The sequence below is a fragment of the Dermacentor andersoni genome, chromosome 7 (genome assembly GCF_023375885.2).
Source record: "Dermacentor andersoni chromosome 7, qqDerAnde1_hic_scaffold, whole genome shotgun sequence".
NCBI classification, from domain to species: Eukaryota; Metazoa; Arthropoda; class Arachnida; order Ixodida; family Ixodidae; genus Dermacentor; species Dermacentor andersoni.
This window is the reverse complement of record NC_092820.1, coordinates 128,299,341-128,324,749: the sequence shown is the minus strand read 5'-3', so window position 1 is coordinate 128,324,749 and position 25,409 is coordinate 128,299,341. Positions and strand designations below refer to the sequence as shown.

The 25,409-nt window shown below is 48.4% G+C and overlaps 1 long non-coding RNA gene across 2 annotated transcripts in view; it reads left to right on the top strand.

Annotated features, from left to right (window-relative positions):
* Nucleotides 1–25,409, top strand: part of LOC126533840 (uncharacterized) — a 59,365-nt gene that overhangs the window by 19,907 nt on the left and 14,049 nt on the right. For both annotated transcript variants that reach the window (XR_011895531.1, XR_008612934.1), the window contains exon 5: nt 13,456–13,558. This is a non-coding gene — a long non-coding RNA (uncharacterized lncRNA). The remainder of the gene's footprint in view (nt 1–13,455; nt 13,559–25,409) is intronic.

Below are 25,409 nucleotides of genomic sequence, written 5' to 3'. Positions count from 1 at the left end.
CGTTACCGTCGCAATGCGGTCAAATCGAAGCGCACGAGCCAACTGGTCCCTTAATGTTGACAATGCACTCCCATTGTGTTTCGCAGGCACCACTACAGCATATTCCAAAGCTCTGTTATGGACACTAGTAACTATTTTTCTGCCAGATTTGATGCATATTTCAACACAGTGAAATAATGTTCAACATACGACCCGTCCACAACCGCCAAAGCTTAAATATGGGCATGCCTTCATTCGTTTCATGTTTACTTGTGGAGAAAAACCCATAAAAATGCATTCGTACAGCAGTCACGTGAACTTGTCTACTGATGTATAATTGATAAGTCTGCCCAACAACATTTGCTCTGCCACTGTCATTCAGCATGTCTTTGCGTATTCAAAGATAGATGTTATTGGTTGTAAGACAGTAAAGCTGCGGTCCTAACTAATTGATCACTTCAGTCAGCTCGCATTACGTGGCCTCGCCTGATGTTACCAAAAAACATGCGCCCTAATGTTATGTCCCGAAGTAAATACTCACTTCTGCGAAAGCATTCAGTTGTAACACTATGCAAGGTTATTTTGCTCCAGAATGCCGACTAATCTATATAAAAACAAGCATGGGCTTTAAGGTAAACGCATTTATTTATTTATTTATTTATTTATTTATTTATTTATTTATTTGTATATTTATTTATTTATTTATTTATTTATTTATTCACATTATCTTACAGGCCAATTGAAGAGCATTGAGTAAAGGGGGCAAACGTAATTACATGACAAAAATAGCAAAGTGCAACATCGTTATACAATATTAATATGTAACGAATTCAGGTTATCACGGAATGTTTCACGATTGAAGATGGGTGCAATGTGGTCCGGGAGACTGTTCCAATGTGCAATAGCTCTTGGTAGTGGTCATGAGTTAAATTCCTACATTTGGCCGTGAATGCGCATGAAACTAAGCGCGTTGTGAATCCGATGAGATGTCCGCACAGGAGCATGAAGCGGCAAGCAGGGAAAGTTATTACCATAAATGTACGTGTGAAACAGACATAAAAGAGCAATGACGCGGCGATTTTCTAATTACTGAAATGCAAGGTGTTCTTTAATTCGGGTAATGCTCGAATGATAGTCGTACTTGCCAGAGATGAATCTGGCTGCTTTATTCTGAACAGCTTCCAACATACGGATTGGATAAGCTTGATATGGGGACCATGTGGAGAAAACGTATTCTGTTGCGGGCGAACATAAGTAAAATATGCTAGTTATCGTAGATTAGAATGCGCGTTACGCAAGTTTCTACGCGGGTAGCCGAGAGATTTAGAAGCTTTGGAGGAGACAGTTGCTACATGCGTTGTCCAGGATAAGTCCGATCAAAGATAAACGCCGACATCTTTGTACGATGGAGCAGCCTAAACTATGGTATTACTAATGAAATAGCGGAACACTTAGTATGCTTTCGACTAAACGAGATAAGCTTGCATTTGTAGGCATTAAGGGACATCTTCCAAGTTACGCACCATCTATAGGTTTCTTCAAGGTCATTTTGGAGAGTACGATGATCATCGAAACATTTAATATTGCGGTATATGACGCAGTCGCAGCGAATAACCTAACTGAGGATGATAGGTTAGCGGGCAAGTCGTTGATGTATATTAAAAAGAGTAATGGACCTAACACACTGCCTTGGGGGACACCGGAAGTGACGTTGCAAAAGTTAGACGAAATGTTGTTGACCACTGTATATTGCTGACGCGAAGAGAATTTACGTAGCCAAGAGAGTGTTAAAGAATCAATGCAAAGGGCAGACAATTTGAAAATTAGGCGGCACTGCGGAACAGTATCCAACGCCTTCGCGAAATCAAGGAAGAGGCAATTAGTTTGATCGTTAGAGCTCATGTTAAAGCGAAGGTCAGTCGAGAATTCAAATAATTTGAGTGTCACTTGAGTAGCCTTTTCTGAAGCCATGCTGATTAGAGAAAAAAAAAGTTATTTGATTCAAGGTGACCGTAGATATAAGAAGCTGTAATATGTTCAAGTAATTTGCCGCATATGCATGTTAGTGAAATGGGTCGATAATAACAGAGCGAGTGCTTGTCACCGGATTTAAATAGGGTAACTACGTTACCAATCTTCCAGTCCTTAGGCAGCTCGCCCAATGGTACAGACTGGTTAAAGATGAGACACAGAAAGCGACTGGAAATATAACTAGCATTCTTCAGTATGGTACAGTTGATGTGATCGATGACAGATGAAGTAGAAACATTAGTATTCGTAATGAGGTTCGCGACACCTTCGGCAGTGTTGGTTATTGGAGCCATGAAAGGGAAGCGTTGTTCATGAACAAAGGGCAAATAGGAATAATCTTCTTGAGTAAAAACAGACGCGAAATGTGCATTGAAAACAACCGCAGAATCTTCATCAGAAAACAGACATTGTCTTTAATCGTGTAATGTAATGTGATGTTTAATAGACCTAATATGATGAGAAATTATTTTATATATTTCTTTAGGCTTATTTATAATATTTCAGGGCAAGTCTATGCAATGTTCGCGTAGGAAGCAATATTTACAGAAAATCAAACAGACGACAATAATACGATGTCCAGTGATTTAAATTACCAGCAGTACATATTCAAAATACAGCCGACAGTGCTGTATGGTTCACTCAATGACTACTTGAAGTGGCAGGTGTGAAGACGGCAGGTAGGTGGAGGTGACATTGGGCACTCATCATGAAAACTATAGCGTCAGTGTCGATGATCAATTAACCACCTACGTCATCGAATGCAATGTCATTTAACTTCTTACTAATTCCCTCTGTGGCAAACTTCTGGCGCGTCGCTGCTTTCACACATGATCAAATAGTGGCGTATCACTTAAGAGATAAGGTAGAGGAGCTAGAAATGATAGAGTAGATCAAATGAAGGGACGTACATATAAGAACCCCTGCCCTCTTAACTGTGCTTGGTGGTTGCACAGTTACTGGTGACCCGGACTACGAACGGGACCTTCAGTGTATCCAACCCAGATTCCAGACGACCTCAACTCCGCTCCTACTACCTATGCAACCGGTTAGGTACCTTCTACGGTTGTTATGGGAGCTACAGCTACCACTACCCTACCACAGCTATGGCTCGCCGATCCCAGGTTATGGTTCATACAAGCTGAGAAGTTTCGCAGTCACCGCGTCTCGTCGGAGCTTCGCAAATATGAACTCCGGGTCTAAGCTTCGCCGCTACAGGTTATGGCTGAGGTATGCAACATCCTCATCCAACAGCATTAGGAAACGCCATATACGACAATCAAAGAGGCTTTCTCGTCCTTCATGCACATCGGCGTATTCAGCAGCTCCTGAACAACGAAGAGCTCGGTGATCGACGTCCAACTCAGTTCCTACGTCACCTGCAACACCTCATTAGTGACCAACTAGACTCCATGGACACGGCCCTATTACTTGAGTTCCTTTTATAACGTCTTCCATGGCTGTCCTCACAGCTAAGCATAAGACCTTGTCGGAACTCGCCGAACTGGCCGACGATATGATGGACGTCGCTCGGGCAGTCGTCTCTGCTGTCCGCATCTCTCCACTTCCTGAAGGGGAATCCCTTCGGGAAGCAGACAAAGAACTCGCATCTCAAGTCGCCGACTTGCGTCAGGAATTGCGCCACACTTGCAAGTTTAATGACCGACCCTAGCGAAGCCATCAGCCTCTGATGCCAAATTCTATGCCATGGCCATATAAACAAGCTCAGTGTAGTTTTGCATTACAGGGCCTGTTCTGCTACCAGCAATGTTTTCGTGCCACGGCTTGACATATCACCCTGTTCGTAGCACACGGGGAACCCTCCAGCCAGTCGTCAATAACAGCTGCGGGTAATCATGGCCATACGTCAAGCCACCTTTTCCATATAACCGACCGAGCCACAGAACTTCATTTGTTGGTAGACGATGGTGTGGAGGTCAGCATTACTCCTGCATGCAAAGCTTTCCAGCGTCTTCGCACAAGGTCAACCCCCTACAAGCTAACAACTCTTTCACCATCAAAACTTACGGACAGAAGTCTCTTAACCTCAATCTCGGCCTTAAGAGAATGTTTCCATGGCTATTTTTGACAGCAGACGTCCGCTATGCTATCTGAGGGGCTGACCTCTTGAGCCATTTTCATCTGTTCGTGGACATGAGCCGCTGTCACCTGACGAATAGCATCACGGGTCTTTCAGTCAACGGTTTTCTGTCACACGCTACTACTCTCATCCCTACTTTCATCAAACTGTCTACCTCACCGAATGCAGCTCTACTCAAGAGTTTCAGAAGATTACTACACAGTCTCCGATGCATGAAACCCCTAAACATACTGTACCCATTGTGTTGTTACCAAAGGCCAGCCTGTTCAATGGCGCCCCCACCGACTCCGTCCAGATAAACTTCGAGTAGCATGCAATGAATTCAACCATATGTTGCAACTAGAAATCATTCTTCCGTCAACAAGCTCCTGGTCTTCAGCACTACATTTGGTGCATAAGAAGAACTGGCGGCCCTGCGGTGATTATCGCGGAGTCAATGCGGTCACTGTTCCCGATCAATACCTGCTGTCCAACATGAATCGGTGCAAGCAAAAACTTAGCTAAAACAGGTACCGGTGCACTGATTCCCCCACGGAGCTACTTTCCCACGCATGCCTAAATACATTATCAAGTCGCGTAACATTTCACACTGTCAAGTTGTTATATCAATTAATGCATAACGCATTCAACATAGATCCTGCTGATCACATTTTAAACCGTTCTTGGGACACACGTCAGAAGCATGAATTCTTGATAAATGAATACTCTTGTGTTAACAACATATATTACTTCTCTTTATTCCCCCGAGCCATGCGGGAATAGAACGCCCTTGATAAATTGAAAACTTCACAGGACGCCTTAAAAAGTTAATTGAGCTCACGGCTTAATCAGTCATGTCAATAAGCCAGACTTGATAACCATCTTCAGCCTGTTATTGTATTATGTCATTAACTGCTGGATGTTTACCATTTATATGAATGTATGAATGAATGATTTGCGATAGGTATGAACGCTTGTTTTGAAGCCTAAGTTGGCGGCTCTTTTCGGTCTCTCGTGTTCTGCACTGGATGTGCTCGCATATGAAGGCATTGATTTATTGTCCTTTTAGACCTGATTGCTATCTTAGCTTCTTATTGATTGTAGTTTTTATTCGCTTTTATATAAACCCGCTCCTGTAACGTTCTCAAGTGGGAGTAACTGTATATTTAAACAAAATAAAATAATAATGCATTTCCGTAACCTTCTTTTCCTTCTCTAAGGCTTATCTGCCTACCTTGCACTGCTACCTATTCAGCTGCTACATGGCCTGCGACCTTGTCTAATAATATGTCAGTTCAATGTAAAGAGCGCACGTATAGATGCTACGCGGCGCGAATCTCACATTGCAGTGCAAGTGGCACAATATGATGTTAATTGTGAGGATTTATTGACATCCCCCTTGAAACGCGGTGGTGACATGGTCACCTTGCCAGCTTGATTTAATGAGATGTTCGACGCAAATCTTTCTAGCATTCTTCTATTCGTCTCCTTAAACTTCTTTTTCTTCGTCAAATATTCCTTAACGGTCTTGTACCATTACCTGTGCATCTGCTACATAGCGTTCTACACGGTGCAATGATATGAAAGTGCAATGCAACAGGGGAACGCATCAACGCTACGCACTGCACATGTCAAATCCCGTGTCTCCTCGCCCGCTAAGAGGCGTTTATAGGCATTTTGCGCTTCATGCTAGCAAGCCTTGGCGTGGTTCATTTCTTTTTAAAGCTTTACTAACCGCGTCGAGCCGAGTTTCGCCATCGCCAGCAATTTGACCTTCATTTGACTGCAGCTGCGCCGTAGCCTTGGCTACGCATCGCGTGACTCGCCGCGCCTAACTCCGCTGCTGGCTTGCCGCATGCGCTCTCCGCAGCTGGGTCCCCGTCTCACCACGTGGCTCGCCGCGCGCCTGGCTAAGAGGAGCGCCGCGCTCGCCTAGTCAGCGCGACCTTAGCCATGCATGAGAGCGAAGCCGGGCCGTCTTCTCTGAGCGTTGCGCGGGAGCGGGCGGTTTTGAGCCGTCGTCGTCGCCAAGCGCTGTCTGACCACCCCGCGGATATGGCCCGGCGAGCTGCTTCACTAGAGAGGGTCCGGAATGCAACAGGCACAGCACCGTCGAAATCAACGTAGCGACCGCGTTCGCGCGCTGTCCGCTTCTGTTAAGACGCTGCATATGTTCGCGGGATCTATTTACATGTCTAGCACGTGCGCTTTCCCTGTGTTGCGACAGGCGCCGCACAGTCGAATGATCTGTGTCTATCCGAGCCTAACCACAGTCATGTCTAGCTACCAACCTAGGGACCGCCGTCATACCTTGCTTAACGATGATTGTATACCTAAGTATAATAATTACAGCTAAATCAAACGTTAACCATATGGCACCAAGACTTATCCAGGCCTTCGCTTTCCATATCCAGGATTAGTTGAGCTAAGCCGCAACCAACTGTTTTTCTTTTCTTAAAAGCGGTGGCGTGGCTCAGTGGTAGAGAGCTGACTCCCACGCAGTAGTCCAGGGTTTGACCCCGGCAGGAACTGTGTCTTTCGTTTTCTCATTACCGGCGATAGCTGCTACGGACACCGCACACCGGCGGCGGCGGTGGACACCATGGCCACCCGAAACGGCGATTCGAATGTGCCCATAACAGCTTAGGTTGCAAAAATTACACGTGTGAACCGTACGATCTCCAGTCACAATACTGGAGAAACGCATCACAGTGTTCCATAAGTACACGCATTATAGGTACCCGCTCAGACATGGCTTAAGTCAAACAGAACAAAATAGCGGAACAACACACCGCGTCATCTTTTTGTTATGTGAATGATGCAATTTATTGCCATTCTCGCACTCTCCCCTCATCAAAATTTGAAACACAAACAGCTCGGAAGGCACGTTCCTTCTAGAGAAAGACTTATGGGCTCGTATAAAAGTAGAGTTCCTCCATCACATAGTTCAGTAACATGATAGTGTGCAGAATGCGAGATATCGTTTGACAAAACAATCCCAGTAGCGTCACAGCGCCACCATTATTAGCGTCCTTGATATTCTGCAAGAACGATCAAATTTGTTTGGTCAACCTAAATCAGGCAATATCACGGTTATATAAAGACAACTGCAACTATTTACACTGCTTGTAAAGAACCTACAGAGCGGTAGGCGTCTCTCACATTCGCATTGTTCGATAAGCCAGTGGTGAAAGCATAGGGGTACTCAAGATGTGGTCATTGTTAGCGATCAAGAAGCATGCATTAATTAGTTTGGTTGTTGGCCGATAACTCTCGAACGACCCGAATAACTCTCAAATAGAGACTGAGGCAGCATCAGAAACATGTCGAAAAGAAACGTACCGTTTGGAATGCCCTTGCCGAGTACAGGGACGCAACGGGCCACAACATTGATTGGGATCGCTCGAGAGTTATCGGCCAAGAAAGAAACTTGAAATGGCGACTGTATCTCGAATCACAGGAGATACAAAATACACGTCACACGCTCAAGAGAAATAAGGGAACCCTCCCCCCGTCATACACGCGCTGCATCCGTCATGTTATGAAGTATGCATAAGCTTCCGTGAACTTTCCTTCATCCCATTGTGAACAAGGCTTCCGTAGGGAAGCCGAAACGTCTTTTAGATTGAATCCTTTTTAGTGCGTCTTTTGGTCGGTTTCCGTCGTTTTATTGCTTCATGCTTACACATTTAAAACATTGCCTGGGAACCATATCTTGAATCGTGCCCGTTCATAGGCCCAGCTTCACTATGGAAACTTGTCCAGCAAGCTGGTCAGCGAGCAAACCGGGAGGTTAGGCAAGCCTGTAACCATATTCCGCTGCGTAAGGATATTGCCTGTGTGCGCCTCGAATGTTCGCTAGCGCTGTAAACGACTTGTGATATGTATTACAGCTTTATTTGGACGACGTGCGCATATTCTAGTATAACGAAGTTTCAATCGCAGCACGCTCAAACGGTGCTTGAGAGCCTCAACACCCTAAAAAAAGCTTACACCCTTTGGATTTCATTGTGTCCCCAAACAATAATCGTCATCTGTCTTGCCCACATTGCCTTTCTTTAACGCGGCGAGCGCGGTACTTCCTAATCACAAATGGCTTGCGCGTTATCTTGACAGAAAAGTAGCGAGCACTGTGTTTTCAAGAGAGGAAACGCAAGCAAGGCAGATGGCGATTATTTTTTGGGAGCAAACGCCAGAGGCTGTAAACTTCTTTTACACTCTTAAAATAGTTGCACCCTTTGGGGTGTATATTTGTCCTACAAAAATAATCGTCATCTGCCTTGCTTGTGCTTCCTTTCTTGAAATTGCTGCGCTCGTCTACTTTCCTGTCGAGAATGCTACGTCACGCTGATTACGCGCATGCCGTTCGTGACTTGGAAGTACCGGAGTTTTCCACACTCCGAAAACTCCTCCGGCGCAACCCCATGCACATGCGCGAAATAAAACAGAGAAAGAGAAGCGCCAGATTAGCCGACACGCCCTAAATAGCACAAGGCCTCTTTACTCCGATCCATGACGTCACGCTACCTGGCCCGAAATTTTCGTTGACAAGGCTGGCGTGATGAAAGCGGTGGTGTCAAAATCCCTGTTGCTTACTCGGGAGCATGCCATTAGATTCTATGGAATTCGGGCTAGGTAACGTTCACGTCATGGTCGGAGTGAAGAGGCCTTGTGCTGTCTATATGGTGCATTAGCGTGAGCTTTTGGGCCAGTTGGTGTTTGATGAACTTGCGAAATGGGGCACTAGCGAAACTACAAAGGACGCGTACACAATGAAAAGGGTTTACCAGCGTCCGTATGTGTCTAACGCCTTTTCTGCGCGCGCGTCCTTTTTGTTTCGCTGGTGCCCCCTTTTTCAAGTTTATCTTGGTGGTGTTGGAATAGCTGCTACATGGAAGCGGCCCTTCCCACCTCCCATGGATTTGTGGGCTCGGCATTGAGAGCTATCGGTGCCGCGCAGGCCCGGAACCAATTTTCTGCGGCGCCGACCATTCAGTCGGCAGCGCGCGTTGTCTCTGCCCCGAAACTCGGGATTCTCCGCTGGGCGACGGCGCTTCTCGGTGGCAGCCTTGGCGCCATGGGCAGGGTCCGCTCTCCTTCGCCGATTGTATTCCCGCTGATCCACGCGCCGCGCTTCCTTGTAGGTCACACGAAGCGACAGCTGTGCCCAAACTCTATGCCTAGAAATTCGCACTGGAATCGGCCGTTGGCATCGCCCGTGTCTCGGTGAGCTTTACGCTGGAAGCAACGAGCAGTCGCAAGCCGGGATCCCTTTCGCGGCGACAGGCGCCGAGTCGACGAGTCGCCCCGAGACTTCAGGCGCCGACTCGGCATCTTCGACTCGGCGTCGCCTCTTCTCAGCCGGAGCTTCGGCACGGTGTTATGGATCAGCTCGGCGGCTACGCATCGCTTCTCGCTTGGTAGTACGGCGCTCTTCCTGGTAAGCCGCTTCTTCTTCGTGCTTCCGGACTTTCTTCGGTCTTCCCGTGGCAGCAGCACGTGGCAGCAGCACTCCGCCCTGCGCGCGTGGGGAGCGAGGAGGTTACGTTGCTCGTGCTCTCGCAGGGGGTTGCTAGGCAACTAGAGGTGGCGCACAGCTGGGCTGAGTTTTCTGGTAACGCTTCACGGGGTAACGAAAGCTTAAACAGCTCCGCTGTTAAAAATAGGCGGCTACCGCAAGTTTCCTTCATGCTCAAGCAGGCGTGAAAAGGCAGGTAAGCGATCGTTCGGCCACTTGAAACACTATGGCGCGCCTGCAAACGAATACATATTAATCTGTGCAGTAAGTAATCATAAAACCATTCAGAACCTAATTGATTAGCGCTGGTGACAAGAACACCGCCGTCGAAACAAAGCACCCTGGTCGGAGCAGATCGCAAAGCGGCATTTTCCGCAGGCGCGCACACGCGTATTCTCAGACGAAGTTGCGGCGCATACAGTTCGTGACAATAGGCGCGGGACTGCAACACTGTTACAAGCCTACCGCTTTGAAGACTATGTAAAAGGTGAAAGCAAATGTGAGGCTAGTGTACTCGTCTTTATCAGTAGGTAACTTAGCAAACAACAAAATTGCAATGAAGTCGGGAAGGGATAAACGAAAGGCATAGATAAACTGCATCTGCAGCTTCAACAAAAGTTTCGTCTAGTCTAACCACTCAATGCTCATCGTGGTCGCCGAAATAGCGGCTGTCTGACCCGTGCTCGCGGCCGCTGTGGCAGTTATAAACCAGCAAGCACTGGTGAGAAGGCACCTAATAGAGGGCACGGTTATATGAACAAATATGGCAGCGGCCAGGCGAAAGGTGCTGTAAAGGTGCTGCTTGATGGATTGAATATCTCAAGAAGACGTCACTGTTTCTAAAATATACTAATGTAATAGACACATCGCATCAAATGCAAAGAGTGGTCACGTCTGTGACATTCGAAGCCATTTGGGTCGAAAAGTGCGAAGCATTTAAATTTACAGACAGAAAAGCAAAGAATACACACCGCAGTAACACTTGCATATATTATTTGTCCATGAGCCTTTCCGGCAGTTAACGGCCAATTTTCTGGTCGTTGCCCCGCAGTGGTATAATACATGTCGAATACTCGTGAAAGTGCACGTCCTTTCTTGTGACACTAAATAATTGGGATAACAAAAAATTCAAATATGCCACTGAAAACGTCCGTTGAAGGCATGCACACATTTCGTAGAATTTCGAAACAAGCAATTTCTGTCATTATAAAGCTTTTCGTAAAGGTCAGTAAGTTCCGTCTCGAGTATCTATGCACCATTTCACATACTCCTGTAGGAAACAATGAAGCCATGCGTAAGCAAACATCGTCATTCCAAACGTTTCACAGCAATAGCTATTTTGAAATCATCCCCCAATTATTTCGATGCCCGCCGGTGTTCACTGCGCTCCATCAATTGCGAGAAAATTACAGCGCGAAGATAAAAAATTCACCGCCCTACCATTCTGTGAAGAATGATGACCAGCGCAGCTGTGTATGTTGGCTCCTTGATGCCCAACTGCATCTCCGCCGCGGTTCGGCCCGGCGTTGCACCGGTATCAGCCCACGTATTGGGAGTGCTTAACGCCTGCTTCAGCTCCGCCGCGGGCGGGCCCTGTATTGCACTATCTTCGAGATCGGCCCACGTATGGAAAGTACTTGACGCATGCTTCACCTCTGCCGCGGGTCGGGCCGGCATTGCACTAGCTTCCGGGTCGGCCCGCGTAAGGGGAGTCCTTGACGCCTGCTTTACCTCCGCGGCAGTTCGGCCCGGCATTGCACCATCTTCGGGATCGGTCCCGTGTGGCGAGTGCTTAACGCCTGCTTCCCCTCCGCCGCGGGTCGGCCCAGCGTTGCGCTAACTTCAGGATCGGTCCGCGTATGGGCAGCGCTTAACGCCTGCTTCCCCTTCCCCACGGGTCGGGGCAGTATTACAGTCTTGAGGATCGGCCCGCGTATGGGGAATGTTAACGCCTGCTTCAACTCCGCCGCAGGTGGGCCCGGCGTTGCACTACCTTCGGTATCGGTCCACTTATGGGAAGCACTTGACGACTGCTGCACCTCCACCGCGGGTCGGGCCGGCATTGCACTATCTTCGGGATCGGTCCCGTGTGGCGAGTGCTTAACGCCTGCTTCACCTCCGCCGCGGTTCGGCCCGCCATTGCACTATCTTCGGGATCGGTCCACGTATGGGGAGTGCTTAACGCCTGCTTCACCGGCGCCTGTATCGGCCCGGCATGCACTATCTCCGGGTTCGGCCCACGTATGCGGAGTTTTTTGCTTACCACACCAACAAGGACACAAATTTTCTTGGACGGTAGAGGTGTACAGCCTCGCTGTAATATGTCACTCTGCATTCAGGATTTGTAATAACGGCCAACAGATTAACTCTCCCGGACTACACCTCTCAGCCACGACGGCCAAGCGACAGCAGTGAATAATTCTGACACATGAGAGCACGACTGTGCCAGAAGCTATCATGACTGTCTAACACCTACTCAACATCTGCATGTTGAATAGAGCTGACGTACGTGCCTCTTTCGTGTTAGCACAGCCCTTTTCAAGTTGGAGGTGGTTCTAAGTTAGGTTTCTTTCTCCATTTATCGACAATCAGTGACCGCGTCAGCTTCGAATTCAGTATTCATTCTTCTAGCGGATGGTTTCTTCTCATATTTGATGCATAGCGCTGACATCGTCATCGTATCTTTAATGATTCCGTGATGCTTATCAAATGGGCAGCTGAAATCTAAATTTTAACCCTGTGGTGGGAAGGGGCTGCGGCATTACGCTGCTAGCTACGAAGACGTGGGATCAGAGCTCGGCGGCGGCCGCAGCATTTCCATGGGGGTGTACTAGTAAAACCCGTGTACCATGCATCGGATATATGGTAATGAAGGCCGTGAGGCCAAATTATTCTGAAGTTCGCCAATACAGCGTGCCTCATAAGCATATCGTGGTTCCGGTGTATAAATCCCTCGAGAAAATTTATTTTTAATGTTAACTTGCGAACAGTCGAAAGAATTCATCTAATAGGTATGGGGAGTCTAATAGGTATGGGGAGAAAGAAAGGTCGAGTCTTTGCACTTCATCATACAAAAGCGACAATTAGTTATCTTAGGTAGTCATGGCGCATACTCATATTGCTCAAGGGCGGGTTATTACGAGAAACTGATAAGCACAAAGCGTTCTATAAATTGAAAAGCTGAAGCATGGAAAACAGATGCCAAAAACAGTAAAGGAAAAAGTAAACGCTGTGGAGAACGCCAAATAAATTGTTAAATAGAGAAGATCAATCTAGCATGATAATGTATTAAATTTCATGAGGTCAATCAACAGCCAAGCAAACGTTTTTTTGTGGATGAACCCAAAAACAGATGCTCCGACAGAAAGGATTACAGGCACTGAGAAACCTTGGCAAACACTGCAGAACGAAGTTTCCCATATTTTTTTAGTATTGGAAATAAAATTCCTTAAAAAAAAGAAACTTTTTTTGTCTCTATTTTGTCACACTATAAGCACAATGGTGAGTCAACAGCCCAGACTTATGGAGGTATAAATTCAATAGCAGTGCATGGGAGCACAGCCGCGTCATAGGCACTAATTATAAAAGCAATGAAATGGCTAGTTGGTGGACGTTCATGATTATATTGCGCTTAGTGTTACACTGACAAATAAAGTAAAAGACAGGGCGCGCCCGTATGTCCGTGTCCTGTCCTTCACTTAAATCATCAGTGTAACACTAAGCGCAATATAATCATGACGGCACTAATTATTTCTGTCCCAATGGCAACTGATTTTCGCATAATGTAAAATTAACATACTAATCCCGTGCATGTTGCCGATCTTTCATATACTGCTCTTGCTTCTTGCAGAATTTCGGTGCATCAAAATATGCCTAATAGATGAGACTGCCTGTCATGACAGCCGTGCAGCGGGAGAAAGAACCACAGCGTTCTGCTCTAGGAAGTCGACTTGGTGTGTACCTTAACTTTCTTGTTACTTGTTACCAAGCATTCTTTCTTTCTCAATTGTGATATTTTAAATGCGTAAGCATTACTATGCCTACCCAACGAGAACGTTGTGCCTCCGTCAAGTAGGACAATCAATAGTTCATACCCACGTAAGGCACAGGCTACAAGCGCTAAGGAAAGCGAAACCAAAAGTCCACACATCCATTGAATTCACCTATACAACACACACAACATGCGTCTCAATAAAAAAACAAGCTTAAAACAAGCATCGGCACCATCTATAAAGCTTTGCATACGCCCCTCAGCAAAAATAGCAGTGGTTTTGCAACAGCTAAGCTAACCTTTATGACGAGGGTCGAACAATGGGGGCGTGACACTGGCTGTTTGACGATGAAGGCGTGACAAGGGCTGCATAATCAGGTTGACTGATGACAGCTTGATTACAATAGGATGGTGCGGAAAGATTGACGTCTATAGGAGGAAGACGGTATGACGACGACAGCATGTCGACAATCGTATGGCGCTACAAAAAAGATTGCAGCTACAAAGCGCTAGCCCAATGTCGACGTCATGACCGCGACTGTGTGATGACAATGACGCGATGACGACGGCTTGAAGGGAGTCGGAGGACAGAGCTGGACTGACGACGATGCATAACCGCGAAGGCATCGCGGCGCCGAACAGGCTGGCCAAAGCTGTTAGACGACTTGTACCACTGCACGCATCGTGGTAACGCCATGCCCAGGCGTCACCACAACACCATGACGAGTCAGATCATGAAGTTGAATTGATGGGGATTGAGCGATCACGACGGCATCACTATGGTCATGTGGCAACTAATCCATAACGACTCTGTCATCCGACACCCGTCATACTGTCGTCACGCCATCAACTTGACAAAGCAGGACGGAGGGCGGTGCAACAACCCCAACGGCATCACGACCGGAAGAGTATACCTATTCTCCCAAGCTGTTAGACAACTTGGGTCACTGAGTTTGGGTAGAAGGTGTGGCAACGACGACATGACAAGAGTAAAGTATCGGGAATGCGGAAAGTTGACAATGGAACGAGCAGGACGCCATGACGACCAGATGCACATGGCGCAAGCATGTAGGCCACTTGAGTCACTGGGTCGGCATAAGAGGATGGATGGATGGATGGATGGATGGATGGATGGATGGATGGATGGATGGATGGATGGATGGATGGATGGATGGATGGATGGATGGATGGATGGATGGATGGATGGATGGATGGATGGATGGACGGATGGACGGACGGACGGACGGACGGACGGACGGACGGACGGACGGATTTGATGACGCTGAAGTGGGGAACGAATGCTATTTTCATTACTATTGGTATGAGCCAGATGTCATCAGGATATAAAGATGCTGAAGTGTAGAGCGACAAGAGGAAGACGAAGTGAGGTCAATTGTCAGCCATCTTTGTTGTTGCTGCCTCACTTATAGTCTCCTTCTACATAGTGTAAATAAACCCCCTTTTCAGCAGTTGTCCCCGTAACATCTTGGTGGAGGTGCGGGGTACATGGCAAAGCCATCGCAGCGGACAAATTGTGGGCCATTCGATGATGCCGGCTGAGAAAACCGTAGCTTCGGCTTCGGCTACCGCGCCACCGATTGTCTTGGCCCAACTCCGAGACCCTGGCTCCTTCTCCGGCACTGACACCATGGACGTCGAAGAGTGGTTAATATAGTATGAACCAGCAAGCAATAACTACCGATGGGGGACCCGTCTATAATGCTGGCTAACATCTATTACCTCAGGAGAACGGCCTGTGTTTGGTTCCAAACACAAAAGGAGGAGTTGACCAATTACGACACCTGAACAAAAACTGCAGGAGCTCTTTAAGAAGCCAGTTGGACGTCTCTGAGTCGCCCAAGAAGGCATTGTCGTGCAAGGCCCGAACATCTACTCAACCCTACGTCATGTACCGAGGTGTATCTCCTTGGTGTATTAGCACTCTGTCGGCGGCTTGACGACACGATGCCGGAAACTGACAAAATCAACCACATTCTTAAAGACATCGCCGCCTACGCCTTTAATTTATTCGTGTATAAAGACTGCTCGACCGTAGAAGGCACTATAAGAGAGTGTCGACGCTTAGAAAAAGCGGAGTCATCCTGTCTTATAACAATTCGTTTGGCTTCCTAATACCGCCACTACCTCATCGTGTAAAGACGCCCAGCCTCCTGGTGCCGAAAACTCACTGCGTCGTGTCCGGCGCGAGATTGGGGCTGCATCTCCATCGGTTCCTCAGGCTCGTTCTTACGACAAGCCCCGTCCGGTAGCATCTTTGATTCAAGCTGTCCTATACGAAAACGTGGCGAACGCAGCCATCTGTCCCATGTGGGGTGTAAGTAGCCTTAAGGTCAACAATTTCTTTAGACCTCCCTACTTTCAACCAACGTATCTCATATATAGTGACCCGAACCAGGGGCGCCCACATGACAAGCTATTATTGTCACGGGTAAAGAACACTTGAGCAATACTATGAAAGACGAAACTAGCTTTTATTGGGCGAACCTGTGCCCACAAGAACAGGCTACATTTGAAGCTCAACGATAGCGGCGAACACAGTCGGCGATTGTAATTAGCGGGTCAAGCGCGTCAGCTTTTTTTATAGATGAGTCATGGAAGGTTTCAGAGTAATCCCTGGTGCCCGCGTGTCTTCCAGAAAGTTCTACGCAATTCGGTTGTCACATGCAATCAGAATAAACAAGCTTGGGTGACAACAGACAGCAGAAAGAACAATCGATAACATTCCAGAACTTCCAAAACATGCGAGGGTGTCTTGCGCTGAGTGATAACATTTGTTAGAAGGTGAAAAGCGGTCACCCGAAAAAGATATACAAGTACACGTGTCAATGCCACCTCTCCAAAAGCATCATCTCGATGCTACAAACATAACAGGAGAGCAAAAAAAAAAACGAAGGGACACGTATTAAACAGTAACAAAACAACCAACAAAGTCGAACGTAATACAAAAAATTATGGGGTTTTATGTGCCAAAACCACTTTCTGATTATCAGGCACGGCGTAGTGGAGGACTCCGGAAATTTCGAACACTTGGGGATCTTTAACGTGCACCTAAATCTAAGTACACGGGTGTTTTCGCATTTCACCCCTATCGCCAACGTAATACAGTCGAAAAAGAAAGTCCAAAGTGGTGCTATGCGACGTCTCAAAGTTCGTTTGCTCTGACAGAACGGCTTAAGCCACACAACATGAATTATTTCAGGTCGTGACCGGCGCCGCTCTGATAGCGAAATGCCGTCTGGCACGACCTCACAGTCGAGTGCGCGAATGCGTCGGATGATCTTGTAGGGTCCGAAATAGCCGCGTAAAAGCTTCTCGCTAACTCCTCGTCGGCGTATAGGGCTCTAAACCCAGACACGGTCGCCGGGTTGGTACTCGACGTAGCGTCGTGGAAGGTTTTAGTGTCCGCTGTCGGTCCCCTGCTGGTTATTGATCCGCCGGCGGGCGAACTGTCGGGCTTCTTCAGCGTGCTGCTGAAAGGTGGTGACGTCAAGATTATCTTCGTCGGTGAGGGGAGGGGGGGTTGAACTTCACTTGAACCAGCTTGAACTTCGCTATATCGGCTGTTTCTTGCACCACTGTGTTGTAAGCGAACGCTACGTACGGCAGGATGGCATTCCAGGTATTGTGTTCGACGTCGACATACATTGCTAGCATGTCGGCGAGGGTATTCCGGCACTTCGTAAGACTATTCGTCTACAGGGGGTAGGCAGTTGTCCTCCTGTGGCTTGTATGGTTGTATTGCAGAATGGCTTGGGTGAGCTCCACTGAAAAAGCCGTTCCTCTGTCGGTGGTCAGGACTTCTGGCGCGCCATGTCACAGCAGGATGAGCTCGACGAAGAATATCGCCACTTCAGCTGCACTACCTTTCGGCAGAGCTTTCGTTTCAGCGAAGTGGGCGAGGCAGCCTTTCGCCACGATGATCCACTTATTTCCGGATATTGACGAAGAAAAGGGTCCCAACAAACCATCTCGATCTGCTGAAAAGGTCGGCAAAGAGACTCGATCGGCTGTTGTAATTCCGCAAGCCTTGTCGGTGCTGCCTTGCGTCGCTTATAACTCGGCATGTCTTGACGTAACGGGTGACGTCGGCGGTCAGGCGCGGCCAGTAATACTTTTCCTGTATCTTCAATAGCAACCGGGAAATTCCGACGCGCCCAGCCATTGGATCCTCATGTAGTGCGTGCAGCACATCTAGACGCAGCGCTACGGGAACAAGAAGGTAGCTGGCGCGGACTGGTGAGATGTTCTTTACGAGTAGGTTGCTTTGAAGCGATAACAAAGATAGCGATAATAAACCTCACTCAAATGCGCTAGGAAGCGCGTCGGTGTTCCCTTCGAAATACTCGACTAGGCTTTTTAGCTCCAGGTCTCTTCGCTGCTCTTCAGCGAAGTCTCCCGCGCTTATTATTCCAAGGAAGGTGTCTTCATCCTCGTCCTCTCGTGGCACGTGTCAATGGGGGCACGTGATAGGCATTAGGCATCAGTCTTTTCGTCCGGACTTGTAGATTACAGTGATGTTGCAGACTGAAGCTCCACCGCGCCAGCCATCCTGAAGGCTGCTTTAAATTCGCTAGCCAACACAAGGCGTGATGGTCGCTGACGACTTTGAATGGCAGAATTTTAATCATCATCATATTCATCATCATCATCATCAGCCTGGTTACGCCCACTGCAGGGCAAAGGACTCTCCCATACTTCTCGAACTACCCCGGTCATGTACTAATTGCGGCCAAGTTGTCCTTGCAAACTTCTTAATCTCATCCGCCAACCTAACATTCTGCCACTCCCTGCTAGGCTTCCCTTCCCTTGGAATTCAGTCCGTAACCCTTAATGACCATCGGTTATCTTCCCTCCTCATTACATGCCCTGCCCATGCCCATTTCTTTTTCTAGATTTCAACTAAGAGGTCATTTACTCACGTTTGTTCCCTCACCCAATCTGCTCTTTTCTTATCCCTTAACGTTACACCCATCATTCTTTTTTCCATAGCTCGTTGAGCCGTCCTCAATATAAGCAGAACCCTTTTCGCAAGCCTCCAGGTTTCTGCCCCGTACGTGAGTATTGGTAAGACACAGCTGTTATACACTTTTCTCTTGAGGGATAATGGCAACCTGCTCTTCATGATCTGAGGATGCCTGCCAAACGCACCCCAGCCCATATTTATCCTTCTGATTATTTCCGTCTCATGATCCGGATCCGCCGTCACTACCTGCCCTAAGTAGATGTATTCCCTTACCACTTCCAGTGCCTTGCTACCTATTGTAAATTGCTGTTCTCTTCCGAGACTGTTAAACATTACTTTAGTTTTCTGCAGATTAATTCCTATACCCATCCTCCGGCTTTGCCCTTCCAGGTCAGTAAGCATGCATTGCAATTGGTCCCCTGAGGTACTAAGCAAGGCAATATCATCAGCGAATCGCAAGCTACTGACGTATTCTCCATGAACTGTTATCCCCAATTCTTCCCAATCCAGGTCTCTGAATACCTCCTGTAAACACGCTGTGAATAGCATTGGAGAGATCATATCTCCCTGCCTGACTCTTTTCTTTATTGTGATTTTGTTGCTTTCTTTATGGAGGACTACGGTGGCTGTGGAGCTGCTATAGATATCTTTCAGTATTTTTGCATACGGTTCGTCTACGCCTTGAGCCTTCCCCCTTTGCATAGCTCCCAAGGCTTTCTTTACATCTTCAGGCGTTACTTATGGGATTTCAAATACCCCTAAACTATTCTCTCTTCTATTATCGTCGTGGGCGCCACTCGTACTGTATACATATTTATAGAACTCCTCAGCCACTTGAACTATCTCATCCATAGTACTAATGATATTGCCAGCTTTGCCTCTTAGCGCATACATCTGATTCTTATTCCTAGTTTCTTCTTCACTGCTTTTAGGTTTCCTCCATTCCTGAGAGCATGTTCAATTCTTCTATATTATACTTATGTTTGCTTTCATACGCTTGTTGATTAACTTCGAAAGTTCTGTCAGTTCTATTCTAGCTGTACGGTTAGAGGCTTTCATACATGGGCGTTTTGCTGTAGCCCAAATGATGGCAAGGCATTCCTTTTCGGTCATAGAATAATTGCCTTCCGCTTTTGACAGCGACTGGCTAGCGTAAGCTATCAGCCATTCAAGTCCGTCTTTCCTCTGGACTAGGACGGTACCGAGGCCTAAGCTGCTGGTGTCATTGTGGATTTCGGTAGCGGCGGCCTCGTTGAAGTGCGCTAGTACCGGTGGTGACTGCACGCGTCGTTTCAGTTGTTAAAATGCGTTGGCCTGCGGCGGTTCCCACTTGAACTCGGCATCACATTTAGTTAGATGTGTCAGTGGCTCAGTGATGTGTGAAAAGTCATTCACAAAGCGCCTGTAGTAGGCACACACGCCAACAAATCTACGCACTGCCTTCTTGTCGATGTGCTGCGGAAACTTTGCAACGGCAGCTGCCTTCTACGGGTCGGGGTGGACTCTAGATTTGCTGAATACGTGGCCTAGAACTGCAGCTCATCGTGAGCGAAACGTCACTTTCCCGTCTTGAGAGTAAGCCCTGATGACTTGATGGCTTCTAGTACGGTCGTGAGCGGCCTGAAATGATCGCCGTAATTTCAGGCAAAGACGACGATGTCGTCCAAGTAAACAAGACATGTTTCCCACTGCAATTCTTATAAAACCGTGTCCATAACGCGCTGGAACGTTGTAGGCGCCGAGCACATTCCAAGTAGCATAACCCTGAGTTCATAGAGGCCATCTGGCGTGATGGAAGGCGGTCTTTTCGCGATCTCTCTCGCCGATTTCTATTTGCCTGTAGCCAGACTTGTGGTCCATCGACCAGAAGTATTTAGCGTTGCAGAGCCGGTCCGATGCGTCGTCTATTAGTGAGAGGGCGTATACGTCCGCCTTCGTGATCTTGCTCAGTCAACGATACTCGACACAGAAACGAAGGGTTCCGTCCTTTTTCTGACCAAGACTATACGGGAGATGCCCACAGGCTTTTTGACGGTTGGATGATGTCATCTTGAAGCATATCGTCTAATTGTAGACTAATAACTTCACGTTCTCGCGTCGAAACTAGATCAGGGCTTTCGCGGAGTGGTCGAGCACACTCTTCGGTTATTATGCGATGCTTTGTAACTGATGCTTGTCGAATCCTCGATGACGTCAAAAAGCAGTCTTTGTGTCGGCTGAAAAGACTTCTGAGCTGTGTCTGCTAACTCAGGGGGAGACTTGCATTTATGTCGAAGTCTTATTCGAGAGCTATTGTCGATGGGGTAGATACGGCAAAATCCGAGTGGACAAATACATTGCTCGTTTTCACAATTTCCCCGATGTATGGGATCGTCATGCCCTTGATGATGTGCTTGAACTCCTTGCTGTAGTTTCTAGGCGTCACTTTCGCTTTTCCTCCGTGCAGTTGCGCGATACCTCTTGCGACGCAAATTTCGCGGTCGAGCAGCAGGCGTTGGTCGCCCTGGATGACGCCTTCTAGGTATGCGGGTGTTTCACTGCACACGGAAATGACGATGCTGGAACAAGGCAGCATGCTGATATGGTCCTCAAGTACACTCAATGCACGCTGACTGCAAGGCATCTCCGTCGGTATCGCTTGGTCTGTGGACAATGTTATCAACTTCGACCTCAGGTCCATGCTGGCGCAGTCTTGATTGAGGAAGTCGTTGCCGAGAATTACGTCTCGCGAGTACTGTTGGATGGCAACAAGCATTGCAGGCTAGGTCCGATCATGAACTGTAGTTGTTGGCGTGCAGATAACCGACGGGCTTAGGAGGTGTCCTCCAGCTGCCCAAATTTGAGCGCCGTCCCATGCAGTCTTGACTTTCTTCAGCTTGGTGGTGAACAATCTACTGAATACGGAGTAGTCTGCTGCGGTATCCACTAGGGTGGTGACTGCGTGGCCATCGAGAAGCACGTCGATGTCGGTCGTTTGTCTTGCGTTGGCGTTAGGCCTTTGCGTCGTATCACGGCTGCGTCGCGCTGACGTGTGAATGATATGTGACGTCGTCAGCTATTTGATCGCTGCATTCTTTGCTTCCAGGCTTCGTCGGGATGGTAGCGTGTCGTTAATATGTCGGCGAGATAGTCTCTTCGGCGTCTTCTTCAGCGGCGGAGGATCTTCGTCAGTTCGACAAACAGAAACTGCACCTCCATCGGTTGCTGCTTTCAGTTTTCCGGATATGGGCTGACGGACCGGCCCAGGGCTGGGCTAGTGTATGGATGAGGACACCATTCATTTGGGCTTGATGGTGCGTACCTAAGACGATCACGAGAGGGAGAACGGACACATGACGTGGCACTTGTCCTTTATCGTTATGCCGCTTGTGATCGTCTTAGTTGGCGCTGTTCCTTCCTAAGTCTAGTGTATGGACGGCGCTGCGGTGACAGGTAGCGGCCTGGTGACGGCGAATGGGACGGTAGTCGAAGGCTCCACGGAGTGGTGGTGTTATAGTCGACTATATCACGAGGGCGCTCCTTAAGCTGTGGACACGGCGCGTTGGCGGTGAACCCTCGCAGTCCCAAGTCACGGTATGAGCATCGGCGGTAGATATGGCCGGCTTCTCCGCAGTGATAGCATAGCACATGGTGGTCGGGAGCGCGCCAAGTGTCGGTGTTTCTCGCGTAGCTGCGCTGGACGACGGGTGGGCGTGCTGGCTGAGGCGGCGGTTGACGATAGAATTGCCTTGTTACAGGGCCCTGGGGTGGTCGCGGAGGGGAACCTTGACAGCGGGCGACGGCGGCTTAGGTCTCTGGCTGGGGGGGGAGGGGGGGGTGCGGTGATTGTTGTTGCATCTCAGGAACTCCAAGCGATCGATGAACGTCTTCTTTGACGATGCTGGCGATTGAGGCCACTTGATGCTGCGCTGTTGGAAAGAGCTTCTACAGTTCCTTGCGAACGACCGCTCTGTTAGCCTCCGGTAGGTTGTCGCTTCCGTACGCTTGAATGTCTTCTCAATTGTTGTGGCCTCGGAAATAAATTCGGCAAAAGTTTTAGGTGGTTTACGTATCGATTTGGTGGAGAGACCTTGTTTGAAACCACGCATCGAAAAGCGAACTTTTTTCTCTTCCAGCATGGCTGGGCCTGCACCTCGGAAAAGGCGAGTCATCTCCTCCTTAAAGATCGCGGTGCTCTCGTTCGTCAGCTGCATGCCGGTTTCCTGTAGAGCTTAGGCTCGCTCTTTGCGCTGGAAATCGTTGCGGGACAGCTCCCATGTAGTCAGAGTTGATTCCCTGTTCTCAAACCATGTCCTGGCTGAGTCTTCTAATGCGAAGCACACATGCTGGAGCTTGTCGTCGGAGTTCCAGTTGTTGAATGCAACGACCCCTTCATATGTTTCCAGCCAGTTATCCGGGTCTTCAATTGATGATCCATGGAATGTCGGTGGCGCCCTAGGCTGTTGCTGCACGACGGGGGACGTTGGGGCTGCCATTGCGGTTGCGTTGGGGACGACCTTCCTTGTCGCCTCAGGCAAACGTCCGTGCTCGGGGGGCATTCTCGTAGCCTGCGGCTACCTCACTGGTTCTTGGCGAGGTTAGTGTTGTCTTCCGCGTTCTGGCTTAGGTCACAGCTTTGTGGGGGCACCCGGTACATGAACGCAAAGCACCTCCACCACATGTCACATGGCAGTAACGGTAGAGCACAGTAGCAATGCTGTAAAAGACGAAACTAACCTTTATTGGGCGGACCTGTGCCCACAAGAACAAGCTGCATTTATAGCACAACGATAGCGGCGAACACAGACGGCGATCGTCGAAATCTGATCAGCGGGTCCAGCGCGTCAGCTTTGATACATGAGTCATCGAAGGTTCCAGAGTAATCGCTGGTTTCCACGTGTCTTCAAAAAAGTTCTACACATTTTGTGTCGCACATGCAATCAGAATACACAAGATAGGTGACTACAGACAGTAGAAAGAACAATCGATAACATTCAAGAAACTTCCGATACATGCGGGCGTGGGGCGCGCCCGCATGTATGCGCCCACATGCGGGCATGCCATGCGGGCATGCGAATATGCGTCATGCGGACATGCGTCATGCACACATACGGACATGCGTCATGCGCCCACATGCGGGCGCATGACGTGCCCGCTGAGTGATAAGATTTGTTATATGGTGAAAAGCGGTCACCCGAAAAAGATATACGACTACTCGTGTGAATATTCTGTGATTGCAATGGGATAGATCATATTTCTCGCCATTCTCGCTATGGTCGGCTTTCGTCTACTCATCCTGCGTACACATATGCCGCGGGAGAGAGCCAGTCCTCGCCCTTTCATGTTGCTGCTCTGACTCCACACTACAACCACCGCGCACCGTTCCCACAAAACTGCCGTTCGCCCTCACCGATTGTCACCATACCGCCACCGTCTTTCTTCGGAAAACTGACCAATGCAGCTCCCAGAGGGGATAAGCACTGGCCAACCGGCCCAGAAATTTTGTCTTGACGATGCCTACCCGACCACGTCTTTTGGTAGAAGTGGACGGCGTGCCGAATTCGGCGCTCATAGACACGGGGTGTATTTATAGGTTATGGGCCCTCATTTTTCTCGTCGTCTCCACAAGGTTCTGACGCCCGCGATGTCACCTGTCGTTCTTGTTGCCGATGGCCGTACACTTTGCGCAGTTGGCATGTGTACTGGGCATATGAGCTTCGCTAGCCACCAGGCCTCAGTTCTATTCGCCATTCTGACTAGGATCCACATGAAGTGATTCTCGGCCATGACTTCCTGAGTACCCATTCTGCCCTCATCGACTGCTCTTCTGGCCTTCTGCAGTTGTAACGCCCTTCTGTACCCGATCTCACCACCGAGTCACCCACGGGCTTATGTGTCACTGAGTTTGTTCTCCTTCGACCAGCTACGGCGACGTAGGTCACACTGAACTCCGATCCCGTGGTTTGTGACTCTGAGTACGTGAGCTCTCCTTCCCTAGTCGCTGTTTTAACAAGGCGTATAGCTCTCCCTCATACCGTCATGACTGTTTCTGCGAACGGGGCACGTATCCCTGTTTGAAATTATGGACGCACACCACAATTACGTCTCGAAGGTATCACACTAGGAAGCATAGCGCCTTTAGGTGCGCACGAGCCCCTTTCTGGCCCTTACTATCAATGTCCCGCAATCTCCTGAAAGCCCTGACACCAGCACTTCGTTTGACGCCCGTTTTGACGCAGTTATTGCCCACACCTTTCGTGTGCTTAGTCTAGCTACCTTCGTCGCTTGCTAGCCACTTGCAGGGACCTTTTCGATTTCGCTTCGCCCCAACCGAACCACACAAAAGTTGTGACTCATCGCATTTACCCTGGGAAGGCTAGTTCCATCCATAGGCGTCCTTACCGAGAATCCGCGACTTAACGCCACGAAGGTTAAACGAAGGTTTAAAGAAAACGAGGGTTAAACGAAGGTTAAAACGAAGGTTAAAAATGAAGGTTAAAAAAATGCTTATCCAGGGCTCCATCAACACATCTAGGATTCCTTGAGCTTCCTCTGTGGTGCTTGTCGGAAAAAAAGGCAAAAGCTGGAGGTTCTGCATCGACTATCGGCACCTAAACAAGATTAATAAGGACGCATGCCTTTTGCCTCGAATCGACAACACCAATGACTCTATGCATGGCGCACAGTGCTTCTCATCTATAGACCTTCTAATACTAATGGAAAATCGCCGTTGACAAATAAGACCGGAGAAGATCGCCTTTATAACACCAGATTAGCTCTACCAGTTATAGGTTATGTCATTTGGATTGTGCAATGTCCCAGCAACATTCTAACGAATGATGGACTGGCT